Source organism: Trachinotus anak, unplaced genomic scaffold, assembly GCF_046630095.1.
Source record: "Trachinotus anak isolate AG129_WGS33_773 ecotype Australia unplaced genomic scaffold, CSIRO_AGI_Tana_v1 ptg000016l, whole genome shotgun sequence".
NCBI classification, from domain to species: Eukaryota; Metazoa; Chordata; class Actinopteri; order Carangiformes; family Carangidae; genus Trachinotus; species Trachinotus anak.
The window spans coordinates 22,039,671-22,061,420 of NW_027273867.1; the positions used below are offsets into that span (position 1 = coordinate 22,039,671).

At 39.9% G+C, this 21,750-nt stretch overlaps 1 long non-coding RNA gene across 1 annotated transcript; it reads right to left on the bottom strand.

Annotated features, from left to right (window-relative positions):
- Positions 1–1,531: 1,531 nt before the first annotated feature.
- LOC139633714 (uncharacterized) lies at positions 1,532–20,623 on the bottom strand. Its single transcript, XR_011693807.1, has 5 exons — positions 19,737–20,623; positions 4,612–4,699; positions 2,605–2,683; positions 2,473–2,506; positions 1,532–1,710 (listed from the first exon to the last, which is right to left on the bottom strand). It is a non-coding gene; the product is annotated as an uncharacterized lncRNA (long non-coding RNA).
- Positions 20,624–21,750: the final 1,127 nt, after the last annotated feature.

The following is a 21,750-nucleotide window of genomic DNA, read 5'->3' on the forward strand; positions in this document are numbered from 1 at the left end:
AATACCACACAGTTAATCACCAACACGTTACACTGAGGAAAAGAGCTGCAACTTTCACTTATGAAGAATATGTTTTTCTATTGCTTTTCCTTTTGAATTTAGCCTTTAAGATGAATTATGTTGCATTTTTTTCAGTGCAGAAACACAAGAGTTTGACTAATGAAGCTGCATTTACAGTTCTGCAAGTGAAGCTGGTGCCACTAACCGGGGCTGCTTGGTTAGTGGCAGCTAACAGGGAGTGAAAGAGAAATTCTCAACGGTGACAAGTCCAACATAGATCATGAATAAGAGATGAGACGCCTGCTGTCACTGTGGCATGAAACCACATTATCTTTACATTAGAGATATTAAACCTGAGATGACTCATATTCTGAGTCTTTCATTATTCCAGCGTGTAAATATAGTGTAGGTACAGGGCTGAACAATGAATACTCTGAAAAACTGAAATTATGATATTTAACAACAGTAATTCAATATCGAAAAAACATTTCCAATAATATTATACAAAGGAATAAAATTAATGTAAAGCTAGATGATGTGAGTCCAGCATAGTTTGAATCTGTGACTTGTGATAGTGAGTGTATGTGAAGCAAATGTCGGAGGTAGTGTCATTTCACACAAATCCAGTGGAAAGATGTGATTAGACGTGAATTTGCCCATGGTGACCTGGTTTAACGCAAAGACATGTCTGTGCAAGTAGAAAATGTTTCAACTTAAGCGAAGAATTTGTGCCTATCTTGGGGCTTGGTTCATAAACATCCATAAACATAGAGACACCAGAGGCAAAGGGAGAGACAGACTCGAGGGGAATAAAAGGGAAAAGTAGAAATACCCCCATTCAAGTATCAGGAAATATCATCACAATCTCTCCCTCTGTTCCCAAGTTAGAGCACTGAATAATGGCCAGTGTGTTTCTGCAGAACATCATGATTTGACCGGATGTAAAATGTCATCACTTCATCATTTTATTCAATTAGACCTTTGTGTGAAACTATGTCATAATTAGGATAGGAATTCTTGAGTTATTGCCAAAAAATGTGTTTTGTGGGGTCACAGTGGCCTTTGACCTTTGACTGCGAAAATCTAGTCAGTTCTTTGTTGAGTCCAAGTGAGTGTTTGTGCTAAATTTGGAGGAATTCCCTTGAGGCGTTGCTGAGATATAGTGTTCATGAGAATGGGACAGATGGACCTCTGTTATGGAGGCATATTTGCTGTTATTAGCTGGTTGACAGCTAATGTCCGTCCAGTTGGTACTTTGGAGTGAGTCAACAAAAACAGTCCAGTGCAAATTATGAAAATTTGCTATAAGTATTTACATTTTTCTTTTTCCCCAAAATCTAATTAACTACACTAATAACAGTAAGTATAGGCAATGTGTCTATTTCTCTCTATTTTTTTTTTCAGTCCCTCAGATTCATCTGTGATGAGGCCACCTCCGACATCCATCTCTCTCTTTCTCCTCATTTTCCATAATGCTGATGTCTTGTTTGGCCTGAAAACAAATGCCATCTCTGTTTCCCTGGGAACACACACACACACACACACACACACACACACACACACACACACACACACAGGATGTTTAGAGGTGTCAGGATGACCTTGTAGAGGAAATCACTGGTCATTCATCATGTTACGGCTCCAGGAGCAGATCTGATGAGACCTTGAGATGAAAATCTGTTGATTTTCCGCCGCAGGGCCTGGAGGAGGCTGTAGACATTAAACTGGTTGTAGTCCGGTATCTGTTACATTTCTCACATACTTAAAGGTGTTAAGGAGCTTATGTGCATTTTGCTATCCTTTTGATGTTGCACAAAATCATGTATGATTTCACGTTTGCTGTCCTGACCAGTCTGTGTGTGGCAGGATTTTGCATTGGCATCAGTACATGAATACACAGAGATATGAATATAGTCTACAGACTTACATTACATTAGATAAATGATTAGTTGAGGTCAGTTAATTCACTGATCTGCCTGCACTGAGTATGTTTCTATGTAGTATGTACATATGTAGACTAGACATAAAAGTAAAAGACTGTAGTAATATTATTGTTCCACATGTTTTATAGTACTGGTATGAGCAGTGCTTTACTGTGGGAGCATTAAGAATTTATATGAACAGTTCTGCAGTCAGTGTTGTCCATTTATCAGCATTTTATATTAGCTTCACGAGCCAGTCAGAGCTGATGCATGCTATTTATTATTAAATAACACTCAGGGTACTCAGGGCTGTGCTTTCACATATGAACTATGAGCATTCTGGATGTAAATTTCTGTTTTTACTTTTAACTAGAAAAACAAAAAGCAGCATTTTATTCTTATTTTTAAAATCCATATGTTACTTTCTCTTGTACTAGGGGCCCGCAAATACACTTCTGATGTATTTAGATAGGTTGATGAACACATGGGCTCATGTAGGGATCAAACATGTGATGCTCAAGTTACAGGATGGTCCAAACACCTCACCCACCTGTCATGGCTTAACACCTCAGCCGCCGAGCTGTCTGGTAAACACAGAGACAGGGATGAGTTAGCCCCGGTTTAGCTCTGTTTGACCCTGTTGTAAAACTCACAATTGTGCCGTCTGATGGGGTCACTGCACCTTTTCTCCAGAGTAATGAGGGGAAACACTGCTGGGACATGTTCTGTATTGTCTGCACATTTGTCTTGTGTGACACCTTCTGTAAATATACAGCAAATAGACACAATAATATTACAAATAAATGTAACAGAGTGGGACAACATCATGAACTGTTGAACTGCAGGTTGTGCTAATTGCTCAACTGTACAGGTGATGTTGTTGTTGTGTTTTATATAATCTACAATGTGTTTTGGATGGTTGAGTGGGCCTGACTTTGTCTTACAGTCAAGGTGACAGACTTGGTAAAGAGAAAGGGAAAAAGGAAAGAGAGAGAAAGAACAAGACATGAGAGACAACAAACAACGCACCGGAGCTGCTGAAACCCACTGTCATTCTGAATTGAAGTAATTTCCAAAATGACAATGAGTGCTGTGACCCGGTGAAAAGCTTCTCTAATCAGCCTGGAATCAACTCAGCTGTGAATCAATGCAAACAGTCACGACAAACATTTCTCAACACAAACCTGTGAGGAAAAGCTGCAGCCTCATAACAAAGGACCACGACACAATTCCTTCACACTTCAGCTCATTCACTTCAGATGTACAGGCTGTGGCTCTTTTAAACATCTGTACACTGGTGTTATTAAAGTGTCCTACATATAAATTCTGTCTGTAAGTAATGTCAGCTTTGCAAAGCTATGTTTGCATTCTTTTTTTTTTGCATCAGCTCAAAAATCTTTGTCTGAAAACTTCAGCTCTGTTTCCTTTTAGGAACAGAAAGCTCATCCATCTTTGTACGGTAAAACAATACAGCTGGTTTAGTGTGAGATGGGATTGGGTGGAAACAATGGAAACTAATGCAGGAAGTCTGGCAGCCCCAAAAGGTCTTGTTTGTCCTCATTATTCAAATATCTCAAAATTAATACCATAATTATTTATTGATAATAAATGACCCCTTCTTAACAAATAGTTAAGCAGCAATAGCAACACCAATAGCAACAGATGTCACAATATCTTGTTTAAAGTTTGAAGGGGTGATTTTATGTCTGGCAGCAGCAACTTTTTTTTTTTTTTTTTTTTTTTTACAGATTAATCAAATGTTAACTGATTAGCTTTACAGATGTTGGCATGAGGATTTTGTTACCTCTGGACACAGCCAGGCAACTGTAAACATTTCCCCCTGTTTCCAGTCTTTATGCTAAGCTAATCTTACTGGCCGGTGTTTTGTAGCTCCATATTTAATGTACTGACATGAGAGTGGTGTTGATCTTCTCATCCAGCTCTCAGCAATTAAGCAAATGAGTGCAAAATTTTCCTTTCAGGCCATATTTCCCAGAAAACCTTGGTTTCTTGAGGACATCCTGTCATGGAGTTCACAGAGGTCCCCTTGAATTAATGTTTGCTCTCTTTAGGATGCTGTGGGTTTATGCAGTTCATTACATGGATGGATGGCTTAATGAAGCAAATACATTTGTCCACATCTTTGCCTTCATCTGCCTGTATATTTCAGTGTATCTCTCTCTGTATCTCTTTCTCCATCCAATTTTCCTGCCTATTATTTACAATCTCCTCCTGCCCATATATTTTTTACTCCACCTACCACCCTGTCATCCTGTCATCCTGTCATCCCGTCATCCCACAGCTCCCATCCATCCATTACAAGGACAGCTATGGTTACAGTCCAATGGGCTCTCCATTTTAACACCAGCTCCTGCACAGCACTGTTTAAAATGGTTCCTTTTTGCAGGACTCCTGGGATGTAGAAGCTGCAGGGTGATTTAACTTTGGGCGAAGGCGGCTATGACAGGAGCGTTAATAGGGAAAGTCTATGATTTAGTGTTTTAAGGTTTGTGTTTCAAAGACTCTGTCGACAAGCAGCAAATCTCTGCTGCTTCATGTAATATAAAAATATAAAGATTAGATGTGAATAATGTGAATGAACACTGCCTTTATATGCAAACATTTACATATTTATATTAATGTGCAAATATAAAATGTATTCATCCAAACGGATTAGATAATATCTCACGACTGGATCTTCTTGCGTCTCACTCCCACACTCCTCATGCATCCTTGTCATCTTTTCTCAGCCTTCTCCTCTGCATCTATGAATGAATCTGCCAGAGGAAGCAAGTGAGCAAAGAAAAAAAGAGAGAGAGAGAGAGATGGATATAGGAGAAAGAGAGAGCGAGAGAGAAGGGGAGATCGCAAGTTTAAATTTAGACTCAACACGTAATTCCCCCTGTTTGGCCACAGCTTCTATAAATAAACTTCCCCCAACTCTCTTCCCCTCTCTCTCTCTCTCTCAACCCCCACTCCACCCTCACAATCACTGTTTAATGGACTAAACAAGAGAGAGCGATGGAGGGAGGGAAGATGAGAGGGTGTTGCTTAGCAACCGTATCCTGACTTAGCAGGTCACGTGATTGGGAGATGACTGGCACTGAATGTGGTAGTAACACACTTGTGCCTGGGAGCAGGGCACGCGCTCGCGCCCTGCAAGTTTTACTAATTAATATTTGTACATGTAAAACATATGAAGAGTTTATAAGTATATTATATATATTTCTGTAAATAACTATATAAAATATAAGGTATATAATAACTCCTCCACAGTACATACAGTCAGTTGACAGCAAATTAATTGGCATCCATCTATGTCATTTTAATTGTAAATATGTAAAATATTAAACACTTGATGATTCCAGCTCCTCAAATGTGAATTTGCAGCTTTTTCTTTTAACGGTTTTAATAATTATATTTTTCTTTTAATAATTTTGTGTTTTGTACAATTAGTTGTATAAAACAGGCAGTGTCACTTTGGACTCTGGATAATTGTGTAACTGTCATTTCTAACTATTTTCTGAATCTCAAAACCAAATAATCAACTGATTAATCAAGAGATGAAGAGATGAATCCATAAAAAAAAAAATAATAATAATCATTAGTTGCAGTTCTACACAAAATTGAATAAGTTCAACCTCAACCAGCTGTAACAACAAAAATCCTGCTTTACATGAAAGTATCAGTGTTAATAATCAAATGTTGCAAATGCATAGATAAATGTATAAACACCCACAGGGGACATTTACTGCATTGAGTAGTTTTTCCTTTTGATACTTGAAGCAGATTTTCACATACTTCTACTGAAATAACATTTTAATGCAGGACTTTTACTCATAATGAAGATGTTTACATTGTGGTATTTCTACTTTTACTGAGGTAAAGTCACTAATGCAAACACACAAACAGGCTCTGAAACATGGGGAAACACGTGTACAACACGCACGCACACGCACGCCTCCTCTTCCAGACATGAGACAGACAGTGTAGAATATGTCTTGTAGCCTGTGTTTATACGATCATTGATCCTTCGGCTATTCATTTTTGAAGTCACAGATAATTCAGTCACGTGCAGCAGTGGCAGAATGACTCAACTGACAGAAGAGTCTCCTCTGTCTGGACCGAGCGATGCTTTCAGAGTCTGATTTAACTGCAGTGTTATGTAACAGGGGGGACCTGAAGCTTTCAGGAGGAGGGATAATGGTTGTGCTGCTCCTTTAATGGACGACTAAGGGAAACGCCTGCACAGCACCTGAGCCTCTAACATGTCACTTCGCTTAGGAAGATAACTGTGTTCGAAAGCAGATTATCCACCGGCTCAAAGACATGACATGAAACCTGAAACCAGCCAGAGAAAGAAAACATGACACCAGCTGCTACAAACGCTGTGGTGTCAGTACAACCAGAATACAGTGAAGGTAAATTGTCAGAATGTACCACTGACAACAGGATGTGTATTTATGAAACTGTTGGTATTTAGTGCTTTAAGCAAATTAGGAAAAACAGCAATTTATGTGCCTTTTAAAAATGTATATGCATTGTTTACAGAGTTGCAGTTGACTATAAGTAAAGTCATATAAAGGACATTATATAGTCAGGGCTTTTGTTTTAAAATGCGCATAAAAGCAAAGAAGCAGTTTAAAGTCTAATTAGAATAAAAAATTGCTGAAGAGATCATTAAAGTTACCAGCCAGGAATGTTTTGGCAATTTGTTCCAATTCCAGCAACGTGTAGCAGAATGACTAAACGCTGATTCACCGTGTTGTGTTTTAACTTAGGAACATCTAGCAGAGCTGTTCCAGGGATGTCTGGAGGGTGTTAAATATTGTACTTGTACAAGAAAATTGTCGTTTTACAGTATTTGCCCCTAAACCACTAAGTGACTTAAAAAGGAGCTGCAGTAGTTTGAAAGCAGTGCAGAGATCTTACAGCTGGGTAATATGGTTTTTATTAGTCATTGCCTTACATGACTCAGCACACTGACAAATCCTGTTATTATTGTGATATTATTCCTATATTTAAAGGGGATTATTGTGGATTTTAGTGTTATATTGATGGTCAAAATTTAAATCTTATTCAAAATTATACAGAAATGTATCTGGTCATGTTGACTTTCAGCTTCTCTTCTTGAACCAAACACCTTTGTCATGATTGAATTTACCCTGTAATTGTCTGTTCAGCTGTAGGCAGACGTTAGTTACTCATTTGCTCAATTTGGTCGTGTAAAACCCTGAGGATTACAGTAATTGGTGAGTTAAGTAAATTTTGTTGAAACAGGGAAACAGTTTGTTGTGCAAACGCAATATAAGTGAAATTTATTTGTATAGCACATTGTCATACAGAGGTCATTCAGTGTGCTTAACAGAAAATAAAAGCAGCACAAAAATAGAGGTGAAAAGCATAATGAGAAAACAGTATAAAAACAGGATGAACAAAAGAAACCCCAGAACTGACACTTGGGTAACTTGTTAAAACATTTTAGCTCTATCCGTCTGGCTGTGTTGTGGTCTTAAATGTATCTTAGATGGTATAATATGCCACTCCCTGCCTCCTAATTGGTTATTCTGACTGATCGTCTATCTACTGATTCCCAAGTTGCAATGAGATGTTTAATCAATTTCATCACACAGATGCAGCTGCATAACTGACAGCTACTTGAACTACTTGAAGTTTTAGGATGATTACATGTCAGTTTTGCCCCTGCCTCTTCTCTAATTGGCTCCTTTTTACTCTCACTGTCTATTGATCCCAGAATTTCACAGCCTGAAATGACGAACTGTCTAACATTTGTCTGGATATTTGTGTAACACTCTGGAAGCTAAGTAATGGGATCCATGAAAACACAATTGCTGATCTTTATTTCTGAGCCAAGCTTGACATCAAATTATTTTGTTTTGTGCATGTCATGTACTGTAACGCAAGGAACAACAAGTCCTACAAATGAAATGAAATACAGTGCGACTCCATGCTCTCTGACACATGAACAGGAAGACGTTTCAAACATAAAACCGTTATCTGATCTTCCACAGCTATGGTTGATATTTGTTTGGGTTTAGGCACAAAAAACAACTTGGTTTGGGAAAGATGTTGATGGTTGACGTAAAATACTCGCTTGGTTGAGGTTATAGGACATTTGTTGTCATGGTAACAGTAAAGAACACTTGGTTATGTAACAATGGTGGTCACAATTAAAAGAAACACCTGACTGTCAGTGCGAAACAAGATACAATTTCCTAATAGTGATGTCTATGATAGTATTGTCTGTCTATGATCCAGCCAGTGATTATGTTTGCCAGCACAATGTAACTGGGAAAATAATTTGGTCACAGACAAATGTAATTTCTTGGAGACAGTGTTGAGAGCATGGGAGTCTGGGAATGATTAATGAAAAGGGAGATATCTATATCCCATACAAAGCTACACATTTTTCTTTTCAATGATCAACTATCAATCAATCAAGTTATGAATTGCAGATCAGATTCTGGAGCAAAAAAAAAACTTGAGGTTTCATCTGTGGTCATGTTACAATACACACTGTTCACTTCAACATCACTTCTTCCATTACATGATCGCAGTCCCAGCCAGACTGAATGGGAATCAATGAGCCTATAATAAAGTCTCAGCAGCTTCAATATGCATCATCCATCTTCTTAACTGGCAGGTGGTGCAACTATTATTCCATTAATTTCACCTCTCAAAGTTTTGTTTTTTCTTTAACATATTTCTAACCTGCCACCTTCTGCTCTCAATTTGCTCCAATTATTTTGAAGTGTAGTTTTCATTTAGAAACGTGTCTCTTTTCCACACTGTGGCATTGAAGTTTCTCAATCCAACCAGGAAGTAAGTGCTCCTGATCACACCTCCCTTACCATTCACCTTGACGGGCCCACAAACACACTCAGCATCCCCCTCCCCTGCCTCTCCCATTGGATGAGAGACGGAGCCAGAGCAAGCTCTGATTGGTTGCCAAGACCCAGCCTGTTGCTGGGCTGTTTCCATGGAGATCACTATCATCGTGCTCTGTCCTCAGAGATACAGAAAGAGGGAAGGAGAGACAAATGATGACAATGAAAAGGGAGAATGATTTGATTAGGGATTGAGGGTGTAATATGAGAGGTGTGTGTGTGTGTGTGTGTGTGTGTGTGTGTGTGTGTGTGTGTGTGTGTGTGTGTGTGTGTGTGTGAAGTCAGTGAAGCTGTAAGGGGATGTAAAAATGGGAGTAGAGGAAGGGACTGAATGGAGAGGATTTCTGGGATTACAGCAGTTAAGATGGCGCACTTTTCTGAGATGATGTCTCACCCTGCCTCCTTATTTTCATCTCACAGAATCCAGCGTACAGCGTCAGCTACAGACATGCTCTCACATACCGATTTTGTGTTTCTTAACCCTGAAAATCAGGAGACTTCTGCTCTTGTGTGACTCCCAGAGCACTGAGGAAAGTGATTAGCATTCAAAGAAGCTCCGTTCATCAGGTTCTGTGTGCGTAGAAATGTCCTCTCATTTCGGTTGCTTTTTTCACCATCGTCAAGAAAACTAGACACCTACACCGACACTGGCTTTGAGAGCTTATTTCAGTAGATGAATGATGATGGTGCCTAAAATGAAGATATTGTGAAGAATTATCGAAGCAAGCTTCTCAGTCTATTAGGCAACATCATCATTTGCTGGATTTATCCATCACCATCTCTCCTCTGTGAGCACTACTTCCTCCATCAGTTTTTATTTGGTTTTATCTCAGCTCATTGAGTTACTGAAGTTATTGAAGCAATCCAATGGCTACAATCAAATGAATTTTTATTTGGCCTACTGATATGGCTGCTCAGAGAAATATGAAGGATAAGACAGAGCAGGAGGGATTGGCATATGGATGAATGTAGAAGGCAGGAGGCAGTGATCAATGTTACACATGGAGGGGGGGAGAGAGAGAGAGAGAGAGAGAGAGAGAGAGAGAGAGAGAGAGAGAGAGAGAGAGAGAGAGAGAGAGAGAGAGAGAGAGAGAGAGAGAGACAGACAACATTTACTTACAGCAGTAAAAGTCTCAGCACAGGTCAGGTCAGTATTAAGACAGAATCACAACTGTACAATTGAAAAACAAAACAGCTGCATCCTTGTATCTGAATTGTTATAATCCTCGATAGGCTTTGTTTATGTGACAGCTGGAAAAGGAGAACAGCCTGAATCAAGACCCCACAAAACAGAGAGCAGGAAACTTTCAATAAATAAAGACGACATGGTTCATTCTCAAACCATTTTTTTCAGTCTGTCCAGCAGAACGATGAACGATGCAGCACTGAGCTCAAATTATACCAGACTACAGGTTTTTTCTGTCTTCATTTGAGATTTATGAGATGCAGACTTAATTATAAAAGGACATTTTTAAGACCAATTTGAGAGATGTTAACACAGATTCATGATTTACCTCAATGAGCATAAGAGCATCAATTCCCAAATGTGCCTTATGCTTGCAACAATGTGAATTAAATGGGTTGCATAATGTCTTACATCACAAGGTGGAGCCATCATTTTGCTGCTCTGCAGAAAGATGTCAGGCAGTAGGAAGGAATTTAATTTTACAATCTATCTTGTATTCAGACTCCAGGAGTGTGTCGTTAATACAGTGGATACAGACTTTAGGTGGCTTTAAAATCCCTCCTGTCCTTCCTGTTTGTGTATCTGTGACCTTCAGGGGTGCCTATAGAAACATTTTCACTCAGTTTGATGAGGTGTGAAGAAGCTCTCCCCAGTTGCCTCCCCTTCCTCCTGACCTTTATCCTCCACCTCCTCCATGTCTCTCTGTCCTTCTGTGAGTCTTTCCCTCTGTCTCTTTCTTCCTGATGTCTCCATCTCAGATCTACTGAGCAGCTGACTGCTCTCTCTGCTGGAGGACTGCTGAAACAACATCTCTGACCTCCAGATTACAGGAGGAAGTGAGGGAGCAGGATCAAACAGATCTCCTCAATATATCAGATTGTAACTGCAATTTATAATCAAAAATAATCCTGAATCCATTTTTTCTGACATTATTTTGCCCACAGATTTTACGTCTGTTTCCATAGCGATGTGTTTCTTCAGGTGTCTAAATACCAACAAGGTGATGACAGATTAAATACAAACATTAAGAATAAAATATTTCTCACAATTTAAAGCTTCACTGAAACTTTATAAAGCACCATTTTGACATATTGGGACACACACTTATTTATCTCTTTTCTGTCCACTCAATATGTGGCTAGAGCTGGGAGCTATAGTTAGCTTAGCACAAATACTGAAAACAGGGGGAAACGGCAAGGTTGGCCCTGTACACTTAAATCAGCACATAATCAAAGACCTAAGGTGTTCAATAGTGAGCTGCAGCTTAGAGGTGCTGGTAGGCTGATATTTGTACCTGCAGACAGAACAAGGCCAACAGTGTCCCCCTGCTTCCAGTTTTTATGCTAAGCTAATCTTAGCACAGCAACTGCTGGCTCCAGCTTCATACTGAATGGACAGAGCACAGAGTGGCATCGATCTTCTCATCTAATTCTCTGCAAGACAGTGAATACACATGAAAAGAAATTTAAAGAAACACTCCAGTAAACTCCTCACTCCTATTGTCCAGATACGTCTCAGAAGCCTGACGGATCATCAACAAACTATTCATGACAAAATAACTACATTTGCTGATGGTTAAGATATATTTGGAGATTTGGACCTAACAGTATCTAGCTGTCAAAATAAATGTGGCCCATACTTCGGCCACATGCTTGTTTGCTTCTGGCCCGGTATACACCCAATGCCATGGCCCATATACAGCATGATTGTAGGAGCTACTTCGACATCTTGACCAATTCTGGTGCACACATAGAAAATCTTCCAGCTGTCAGGCAATACCAGAGGATAACAGCCAGACTCCGCCCAGATGTGGCGGTGCACCCAGACATATTATGGGGCAGAAGTTTCATTTTGCTATCTGGGTATAGAGGCAGTCAGCCGGTTTGAGAACCTTCACTAAAGATAACAATGTCTTAACACTTAGCATTGATTTTTCTGCCTAATACCGATAACACTGAATTGCTAAGTAAATAACGCTGCCTGATGTTGCTGCAACCTGCAACCCAAGGTATGTGCAGGAGGCATTTTGTATCCCACACTTGATTTGTCACTTATTGGAGACGATTTCCCACTGGTGATTGCACCTGACACCATCATATAACTCTAGAGAATATTGTCAGTGCAGCGCTGGCGTTTACCTCAAACTAAACTGAGGTTAACCATTACACAGGTACAATTGTTTTCCCTTTCTCAGTTCAGACGTTTAAATGGCACTTAAACAAAGCAGGGTCAGGGGTAGGCTACAGCAATTCATTCCCCTGTGTGCAGCAGTGAAGTCAGTTTAAAAATTAATGGAAATCAAAAAAAAAAAAAAAATCTGTCAGCTCTTACTAAGAGTTGTTACTAAGAAACTTCCTGCATGCATTATAGCTGCAATCTAAATTACTTTTTCACAATGTGATTATTTCATTCAAGGCTGGATTAACTAATATAAATGTTCCTCTAACCTTGACATAGATTATGAATTATTCCCTCCACAGCCCTTAACCCAAGAGAGTCATTAAAGCAACTGTTTCAGGCAGAAAATCTAATTCATGAAGTATACAGTCATCTTGCCCCTCATTTGAATACAGCTGACTGATTGGTTTACAGCTGAGTAACGGCTCAAGCAAGCAGACAGAATGTGAATTACTGTCGCCATGATAATGAGTCCAACTTTGAGCTATGAAGAAGAAGCAGAGAGAGCAATTAACCCGCTGAAATTAGCAAACATGGAGCCATCAAGAGACTGTAATAGCTCTCAGATGACAGAGATGACAGTGCAGCAAAGCCTCAGAGATGAGAGCCATCAGAAAACTCAAACTTCCCAGCATGTGTGTCTGTGTGTGTGTGTAGAAATGCCAGTTGTCATTTGATCCACTAAAACTAATATGTTGGAAAATTAATTTATGGGAAGAACCAGTGTTTAATTCTGGGAGTTGTAGTTTTATGATGGTGTGAGGAGCTTTCAGTTATTTTTTATTTTGCAGATATTCAGCAAACAGGAAGGAAGCAGTTTAATCATATAGAGAACTGATCACAGCTGGTGAAACTGACATCTGAAACTAATATTCATGTCACACCCTCAAAGAAGTGTGCAGCTTGCAATAAAATAGTTTAACTAGTTTCATGATCCATGTTCATGTCACTACGGTTCTGCAGAAGCTAATGGTTAAAATCAATATGCGGTGGTCATTGTTGAAATTTGTGGTGGAATACCACAAATAAATCAGTGTAAAAGAAACACCAAACACCAAATTACTGGACAAACTGAAATTTTTACCTGAGGATGAAAAGTCACTGAAGTTATTACAATCCACCCTGGGGGGAACAGGGATGTCTGCACCAAATTTCACGGCAATCCATCCAAAAGTTGAGACATTTCACTTAAAAAGTCAGTAGGATTCATTCTTTGGGCTCCGTTAATGTCTGCACAGAAATTCACTGGCAATCTATGTCGTAGTTATACTGTGGATGGACGATATTTCAGTCTGGGCCAGTAGTGAATCGATTGACCAGCCTAGGGCCATGCTACTCACTAAATGGCTAAAACTTTTTTTTAATCTAGGACAAAAAATGATTGATGTTTGCTTTATGTTCTGCACTGGCATTACAAAGAATGTATGCACCTAATACCTATCTCTCTGTTCTGTGCCTGAGTTAGCTTCATTAACATGCTTATTATCTTTCTAATCTTGTTCATTTGCTTGTTTAATTCCTTTTATCACTGCAGCATTTCTTTTAAAATGACTTCAAATATTTTTATTTATTAATTCAAATTAGATTTAATTGTTTCTATTTCAGTGTCATATTAATGTTATATTGTTAATGTATTTCCATGCTTACACTTTGAATTGCCTTGAATCTGAATGGTGCTATATAAATAAACTTGCCTTCCCACACTAACTGCTTGTTAGCTGAACAATACAGAAGAGAGAGATAAATCTACATTTATATTCATCCTTAAAATCTCTTATGATTATATTATTATACACTGTTCAAACCTGTTTTGCTCTAGACTACATTTGCTCTGATTGTGGATCACATGAGGCCTCACTCAGCTTAATAAAATCCTAATATAAGCTCGATTTAATTGAAGGTTGATATACTGTACAAATAATAATCCATTATTTTCTTTGCATCTTTTCTCGCTGACTGGTTTGATCCTGTTTTCTTTTTTCCCCTGAGATGATTGATGATCACCATTTCCATTAATCTCTCTTTTTGTTTTCTTTATTGCTCCCTCTGTTTTCACATTACGACGCTTCAGTGTGACATAAACTTCAAACAAATTCGATTTGACAGCATATTCAGATGTGAAGCGCCTCAGGGTGGTGGCTGCTTCCTGCTGCACTTCCTCCACTTTGACACAGGGGGGCAGTGTTACTACAGCTGGCTGTTGAGAGGATTGACTATGAATTACATGCATGTATGCACACTCAGCGGCACGCACACACACCCAGACACACACACATGAGCACGCACACCGTCAATAATGTCTGTTGTGTTTGGGTCCATTATGACGCCTGATAGTGCGTCACCCTTGTTCTCAAATTGCTCCTGGGGGAGAGAAAAGGGCCACAACCTGCGCTGTTTATCAACTGTGTCTGTCAGTGTGTGTGACGGTGAGTGTGTGGATATTTGCATGCTATAGTTTCCACATAGTGTAAAAATCTACTTTACTGTGAATGCATTGCTTTATGTGTGGGTAGGTGGAGTGTGTGTGTGTGTGTGAGTAAATGCTGTTAAGTGCATGAAAGAGTGCGTGAACAAGTGTGTGCAGGGGTGTTAGGGGGGAGTATTTGTGCATTTATGAAAATGAATGATTTTATGATTTTAAGTGTGTGTGTAACAATTTCACGTGTTCTTCCTGCTGTGACAGAACTAATCTACCTGGATTTGCAGAGAAAAAGAACACCATCATCACACACACACACACACACACACACACACACACACACACACACACACACACACACACACACACACACACACACATACTTGTACTTCTATCTTTGTGAAGACACTCATTGACATAATGCATTCCCTAGCCCCTTACCCAAACCTTAACCATCACAACTGAGTGCCTAACCCTAACCCTGACCCTAACCTTAACCTAAACCTAATTCTAACCTTAACTCTAAAAACAAGTCTTAACCCTCAAAATGTGATTTGAAGGTGTCTCAAAAAGTGAGGACCGGCCAAAATGTCCTCACTTTCCCAAAATGTACTCACTCTGTTAGTAAAATACTTTTTTTGGTCCTTACTATGTAGCAAGTACAAGTACACACACACACACACACACACACACACACACACACTTCAGTATCCAGACATCTGTAATCCAGTGACGTTCAAACAAATAGGAAGACACACGTACACTTGAGAGCGGTAAAGACGTAAGTAGATGCCTGACATGTTTGCTGTTTTTTGAAGTAGAGATTCACTGCACAAGGCACTGGGACTGACTGCCCCCCCTCCCCTCAAAAAACAAACAAACAAAAAAAAACCAAAAACAAAAGACTAAACCCACAAATCATGACAAAGTCCACAATCCATCATCGATTTGTACCTCTTAAATCACAAAGGGCGGATGTAAAGGCCGGAAGAGACGGCTAAAAGGAGGACTTTCAAACTGTCTGATAAAGACTGCGTCCTCGCCCACCTGGGGACTCTGAGCAGCGATAGCATCTCTGCAGAGGAGCAGCTAGTGTTCTGACTCCAGCGTTTTCTTTCTCATTCATCTCGTCAGTGTTGAGAGAAAATGTCAGCCAGCAAGTATGAGGTATGAATGTTACAGTGGATACCAATTCTAATTTACTATGAGACTTGTGTGGACAGAACTTGACTTTCATGAATCAAATGGCAGAGACGAGGCAATGCTCACTCAAAGCTGCGTCCTGTTTGGTTCAGGCCAGGTACAGGTTATACAATCAGCTAATCTACATACTAATCTATATACCCAGAGGGAAAAATGAGAACAATCAATACTTTGACTAAATCTAATCTTCATCCTGCTGCCTCCCCTATTTTGATTCACGTGTATATCAATCAATGATAGAATTATCTGCCATACTGATCTTATTCTCACAACTTTAGCTATGGTAGCAGCATGGGATGGCAATGTTAGTCAGTCCACTATTTTATATTGACTAGACATAACCCTCACCCTTCCTGGGTTGCAGGGGGGCTGGAGCCAATCCCTGCCAACATTGGGCGAGGGCCGGTTACACCCTGGACAGGTCGCCAGTCTATCACAGGGCCAACATATAAGGACAAAAGGACCAGTCATGCTCACATTCACAACTACAGGCTATATAGAGCCGCTAATTAACCTAACCTGTGTGGGAGGAAACCGAAGCACCTGGAGAAAACCCACGCATGCTAACTCCACACAGAAAGGCCGGGAGGTTCGAACCTAGTAACCACTGATCCTCTGTGCTGCTTTTAGATGAACTGTCATGAAGTTTTGTGCAGACATTTATGGCCCACAGAGGATTTTGGTGATCCTTTGACCTTTCCTTAAGCGCCATCACCGGGTCAAATTTTTAATTTGTTTGGTTTCCTCAGGCTCGAAATACGTGCAAAACCAATGACCTTCCCATCAGTCTTGGCTGTAGGCCCACTTTCTGTTCAGTGCTAATTAACATGCTAAACTACAAAGGTGAACAGGCTAAAGTTCATCTAATGTTGTAAACCATGTAAAAAAATACTCTATGATTAATATTTTGTTAAACATGGTTTGTACACATAAAAAGTTAAAAAAAAAAAAAAAACTGCTTACGTCAGGTCTACCATAGTGCACATCAAGACAGTTAGCGTTAGCCTCAGTCAGACCCAGACTCAGATGAGCTGTCTGTTGCGCACTAAAATCAGCGAGTAGCCGACATATCAAAACGGTTAGCATAGTTAGCATCTTTTATTTGTTTATGTTGTTTGTTAGCTTGTAACTGGTAGTGGCTGACACAGAGTTAGTGGTTGTGCTAAAGCAAACTCTCGCTCTCTCTCTTTTGCCCCCCTGAAAGTTGACAGGATTGGTTCCTTAGGTTTGTGACATATCAAACCCTGACTGTGTAATTCCTTGTTTTCTGAGACCATCATTGGTTCACTGCAGGTCCAAGATGGAAATACTCAGTCATGGTGCTGACTGCTTATTTTGCTCATGATATGTCCTGTAACTTATATATAGAGCACCATATGGACATGTTCACAGGTTAAAAACCTTTCATGGAAGGGTCTTTAAAGCACCACTGTGCCTTTTGACAGCACAGCTTCATAAAACTGAAACACTTTTATGAAGACATAAGCAAAGACTAGTTTCTGATCCCACAGACATAACCCTGGCAGAGCCTGATACATGAAAGATGTACTTTTGAGAAGACTGGGCAGATACATGGGGTTGCATCAGGGGAGTGAGTGAGCTGAGTCACCACTGATGAAATGCTGCCAGTTACACAGCAGAAGGCAAAAGTTCAGTGGTGAAGCTGCTGGTAAGAGCAGTGTCAGGCAAATTTACGCTACTGTTTAAACAACAGACCAGTTGAGTTGAGCTGCACATGAGAGTGAATGCAAGATGCAAAGTTAAAATACACATTCTTCATTGTTGGAACGACAACAAGGCTTCATTTTGGCTGAACATCCAATAATGAAATGTAGGTTTAGATGCACAACAAGAATATATTGAATTTCCTTACTGTACATGTCATGGGTCACATCTCCTGATCTATATGTGCCAAGAAATAGAAATATAAAACAAAATAATGCAATGATCCTTGGGAACATTTACTTTGAATTCTGCTGTGGACTTTTTAAAAAAATGCAAGATTGAACACGTATTTGTTCAAATAATTTAAACAAAACCCACTTGGCTTACTCCTACATTATATTCTAGTCATGTGATATACAGCATTTGGCATTTTAAAAAGGCAGAAAACAGCCTTGTGTTTATCCATGATTTTGAAACCTACAATGTCTCCACAGAAAACATCTCAAACACTTGTTTACTTGTAACATAACTTAAAACATGCAGCTGATCTAAAGGACAGTTTGCGAACGCCACCTGCTGGAGTACACTGAATTTTGAATTTGAACTGGCCGTTCAATTTTTCCACACATTAAAGCGAAGAAGAAGAGACTACCAACCTCTACCAATGTAAACAAAGCCAAAGCTCACAGCTAGTTTTCTGGAAAGATGGCGATGCATTACTGGCTCTTACCAACAATACAAGCATGTTTGAGGATTACAAAATTAGGCTTATATAACATGTAGTCCAGCACAAGCAATATGTGGTTGTTTTTTTTTTTTTTTTTTTTTTTTAAAACCAGATCTGTAGATAGTTGGATGATTTTGCTCACTTGAGATATTTCTGAGCTTAAACAGATTTATGCAGCAGCTGGTCACTGACACAGCGTCTTTACAAAACCATACCTGCTGGAAAAAAATTCAAAAATCACAGTTGAAATGTTGAGCACTGCCGCTGGTTGTCGACCAGCTAAAAATGGTGATTCTGAGTGCTTTACTGAACAAAAACTGTCTCCCGGGTGTTTTCAGCAATTTGTTACTTTCAGTCACAGGCTGTAAGTGCACTTTAAAATCATAGTCACACTTTTATTCTCTTGATGACATTGCTTTTTTTAACAAGGTTTTCTCTATAATTATCAGTCTTCAACTGTAATAACCTCAGGCGTTCTCCCTCACAGCTCTCATTACATTTTATCTGTCCATCCTATTTCTCTCTCTGTTTGTCTATCATACGAACCACCATCATTAATCTCCTACTGTGATTGAGAATTTATTGTACATGGACATTTGTAATTTCTCAAATCAAACATGAAACATCTATTACCTTATTATTTTTCCCAAAGATGCCTGGGAGAATAACTGTCACCAAATTATCTTGAATCTGTACCTGTTCCAGATGAAAAGCCAAAATAAAGCAGGTTTTTTCAATCACTCGTAGAGTGCTGTGGATTCTCATTTTCTCTGGGGCCATTTTTCTCGGCGGGGCTCCAGCACAACAAGGGGCGTTTTCCTCCTCCAACTCCACGCCATTTTTCTCTCTCATCACATCTCTCCCACTCACTATTGACTAGCTCATTGATTCAGCAGCCCACACTCCCTCGGTCTATCTCACTCTCTTAATCTCTTTGAGTCTACCTCTCTACCTGCTTACACTAATCCCTCTATCTTGCTATTTCTTCTCTTTCCCTTTCTCACATCTCTGCTCTCAATCGCAAATCCTCTCTCTCTCTGTCTCTCTCTCTCTCTCTCTCTCTCAGCAATCATTCCTTTTCCACCACCTTTTAGTAAATACTCAATCATGACATTGGCAATCAGAGTGTTTTGATTTGTAGCCAATGAGCAATTGCAGGCTGAGTACTGGAAGATTTTACTCAGATACAAGTACAAAGTAATGCAGTTAAAATGTACTCGGAGTAAAAGTTAGAAAGCAGAGGGGTAAAAACGTTAAATGGTGATTTTAAATATTAAAACTATTACATTACAGAGCATCTTCAGGCTCGCAGGCCTGTATGCAGACGTGTGTGCATTGGCTTTCAGTGCATATGCAATGTTCCCAGGCAGGGCCGCGCTACAGCACCATGGGCCCCGAGGCCGCCACTTCTTGCAGAAATAAAAGCCGGAAACTTCACAGCGGCTGCAGCCGACAAACAGATAAAATGCTCCGTTGCTTGGCAACACACACGTTTCTGATCCTCTCCTCAATACAGCGAGTTACTCACCTGTCTGAAAGCCACCGTGCAGTCTGCTCCACATCCAACCTCTCTGCTCGGTCCCTTTCACAGTAAAACACACTCCACTCGGCCCCCGTGTCACTGCGCTCCTCCGGGTCTTCACACCCGGAGCTGAGAGCAGCCTCGGCGCCTCAGCTTTCAACCATCACCTGCTGGTGACGCAGACGGCCAGGTGTGTCTGTCTGAGACGCTCATCCAATCAGCAGCGTCCTCCCTGCTCCCGCTGCGGGCTGGACTCAGCTGCTGCCTCATAACTTCATCATGTGACCTCTGTTTCCGCTCTGTCACGATTTCAACGCGAAATGTAGCGAAATGTAGCGAAGTAAAATACTTGAGTTAAAAATACTTAAAAGTCTAATATAGAAACAAAAACAAAAAATAAAAATAAAAAATTCAAAATGTATACACAAAAAACAGCTTTACAAAATCCAGACTGTATTTATTGCAAGTAAATACACAAAGGTAAACCTCATTAAAGCTTAATGAAAGATGGCAGAGGGCCTGGTCACAACTTACATACATTCACTACCAAAGTCTGTCTGCCACATGCTTCTACAGCAACACTGCTAATGTTAGCAGGTTAGCTGTAGCTGGCATTAGCTGGTGTAATCCAGTCAGAATGCAGCATTTTGTCAGCTAGCTACTTTAAGAGGTATTCTAAGGTGAAACTGCTGCTTTATTTCCGCGTCCTGCCGCCATGGTAGATGTTGTGTGGGACACTATGTCATCATGCTGCTGTCTGTCACTGTGTAGACACGCTCTCATGAACACAATAACTCACCAATGTCACAGCCTGATGCTTAATGGAGCAACTTGCTGCAAAAATGTGCATATTAATTAGGGAACACTCATTACCCAGACATTGCTGTAACTCCTTAACACTTTAAGCTAACAAGTTCAGATTGGTATCAGATATGTAGCGTGCAAAGACAAACATGTTTGTGCAAAAAAAAAATGTTAAAAAAGATGTTAATGAGCTAATTAGCTTAATAAGGGAACTAATTTTTCTTGAGAGCAAGGTAACTCAAGAACAATGCACAGTAGAAACTTACACCACAGGTACCTCATATGAAGCAGATGATCTGATTAGATTTTGGTGGATATTGCTGCATATTAATGAGGCAAAATTGACTTTTTGAAACCTCTGCTATATGTGTTAACTGTCATAGAGATGGCAGGACATAAGGCAATCCAAGCCCCTCTTGATATACTTGTCTTGTTACAGTTTTACACTTAATCTCATTATGTCGCATTTGCACAAGCTGACATGTTCCAACTTGAGCAGAAAATTTGTGCTCTGGGTTTTTTAAATGAATCGAACATTACTTCTCAAACACACAGAGAGGAGAAGAAAAAGGGGAGAGAAAATGGAGGAAAATAACAAAAAGAAACTGCGTTAGTGGTGAGTCTGAGTGCAGTCAGAGCCTGACCTGCCACACAAACACAGGCTGCACAAATGCTCCATCAGTAAAACATTTTGCTTCACTTTCTGTCTGAACAGAACTTAGAGCTTTTGAACTTTGACAATGATCTTTGAAATCACAGAGAAATACCGAAAGCAAAACTACCATCCTATTTCCAAGTGCTGGTGCTCACCAACACCTCAAAAAATAAGCAATTATTATTATTCTCTCACTCCCTGGATCGATACATCCCATCTATTGTGTTTGATTACTTTCATCTGTGCAGCGCGCTCACCGTGCTACAGGTGTCCATTTGCTGCGTCAAATGACCTGTTGTATATAAGGTGTTTTCTTTGTCATGGACGGTCCATTAATCTACCGTCTTCCCTCCATCTCATCTCAGTTTGAACCCTTCATCCAAACTTACCTCTTCAACAGAACAGTCAGTCCATTTTTTTATGACTGGGACAAGTTGTGAAGATGCATCATCCCTCAAAGGTTTGTCAAACTCAAACATGAAATACCACCTGATGTTTCAGCTGAGACTGATACCTGATGTCACCAGATGGAGAACATAAATCCGGTAATGTGCAGCCGCT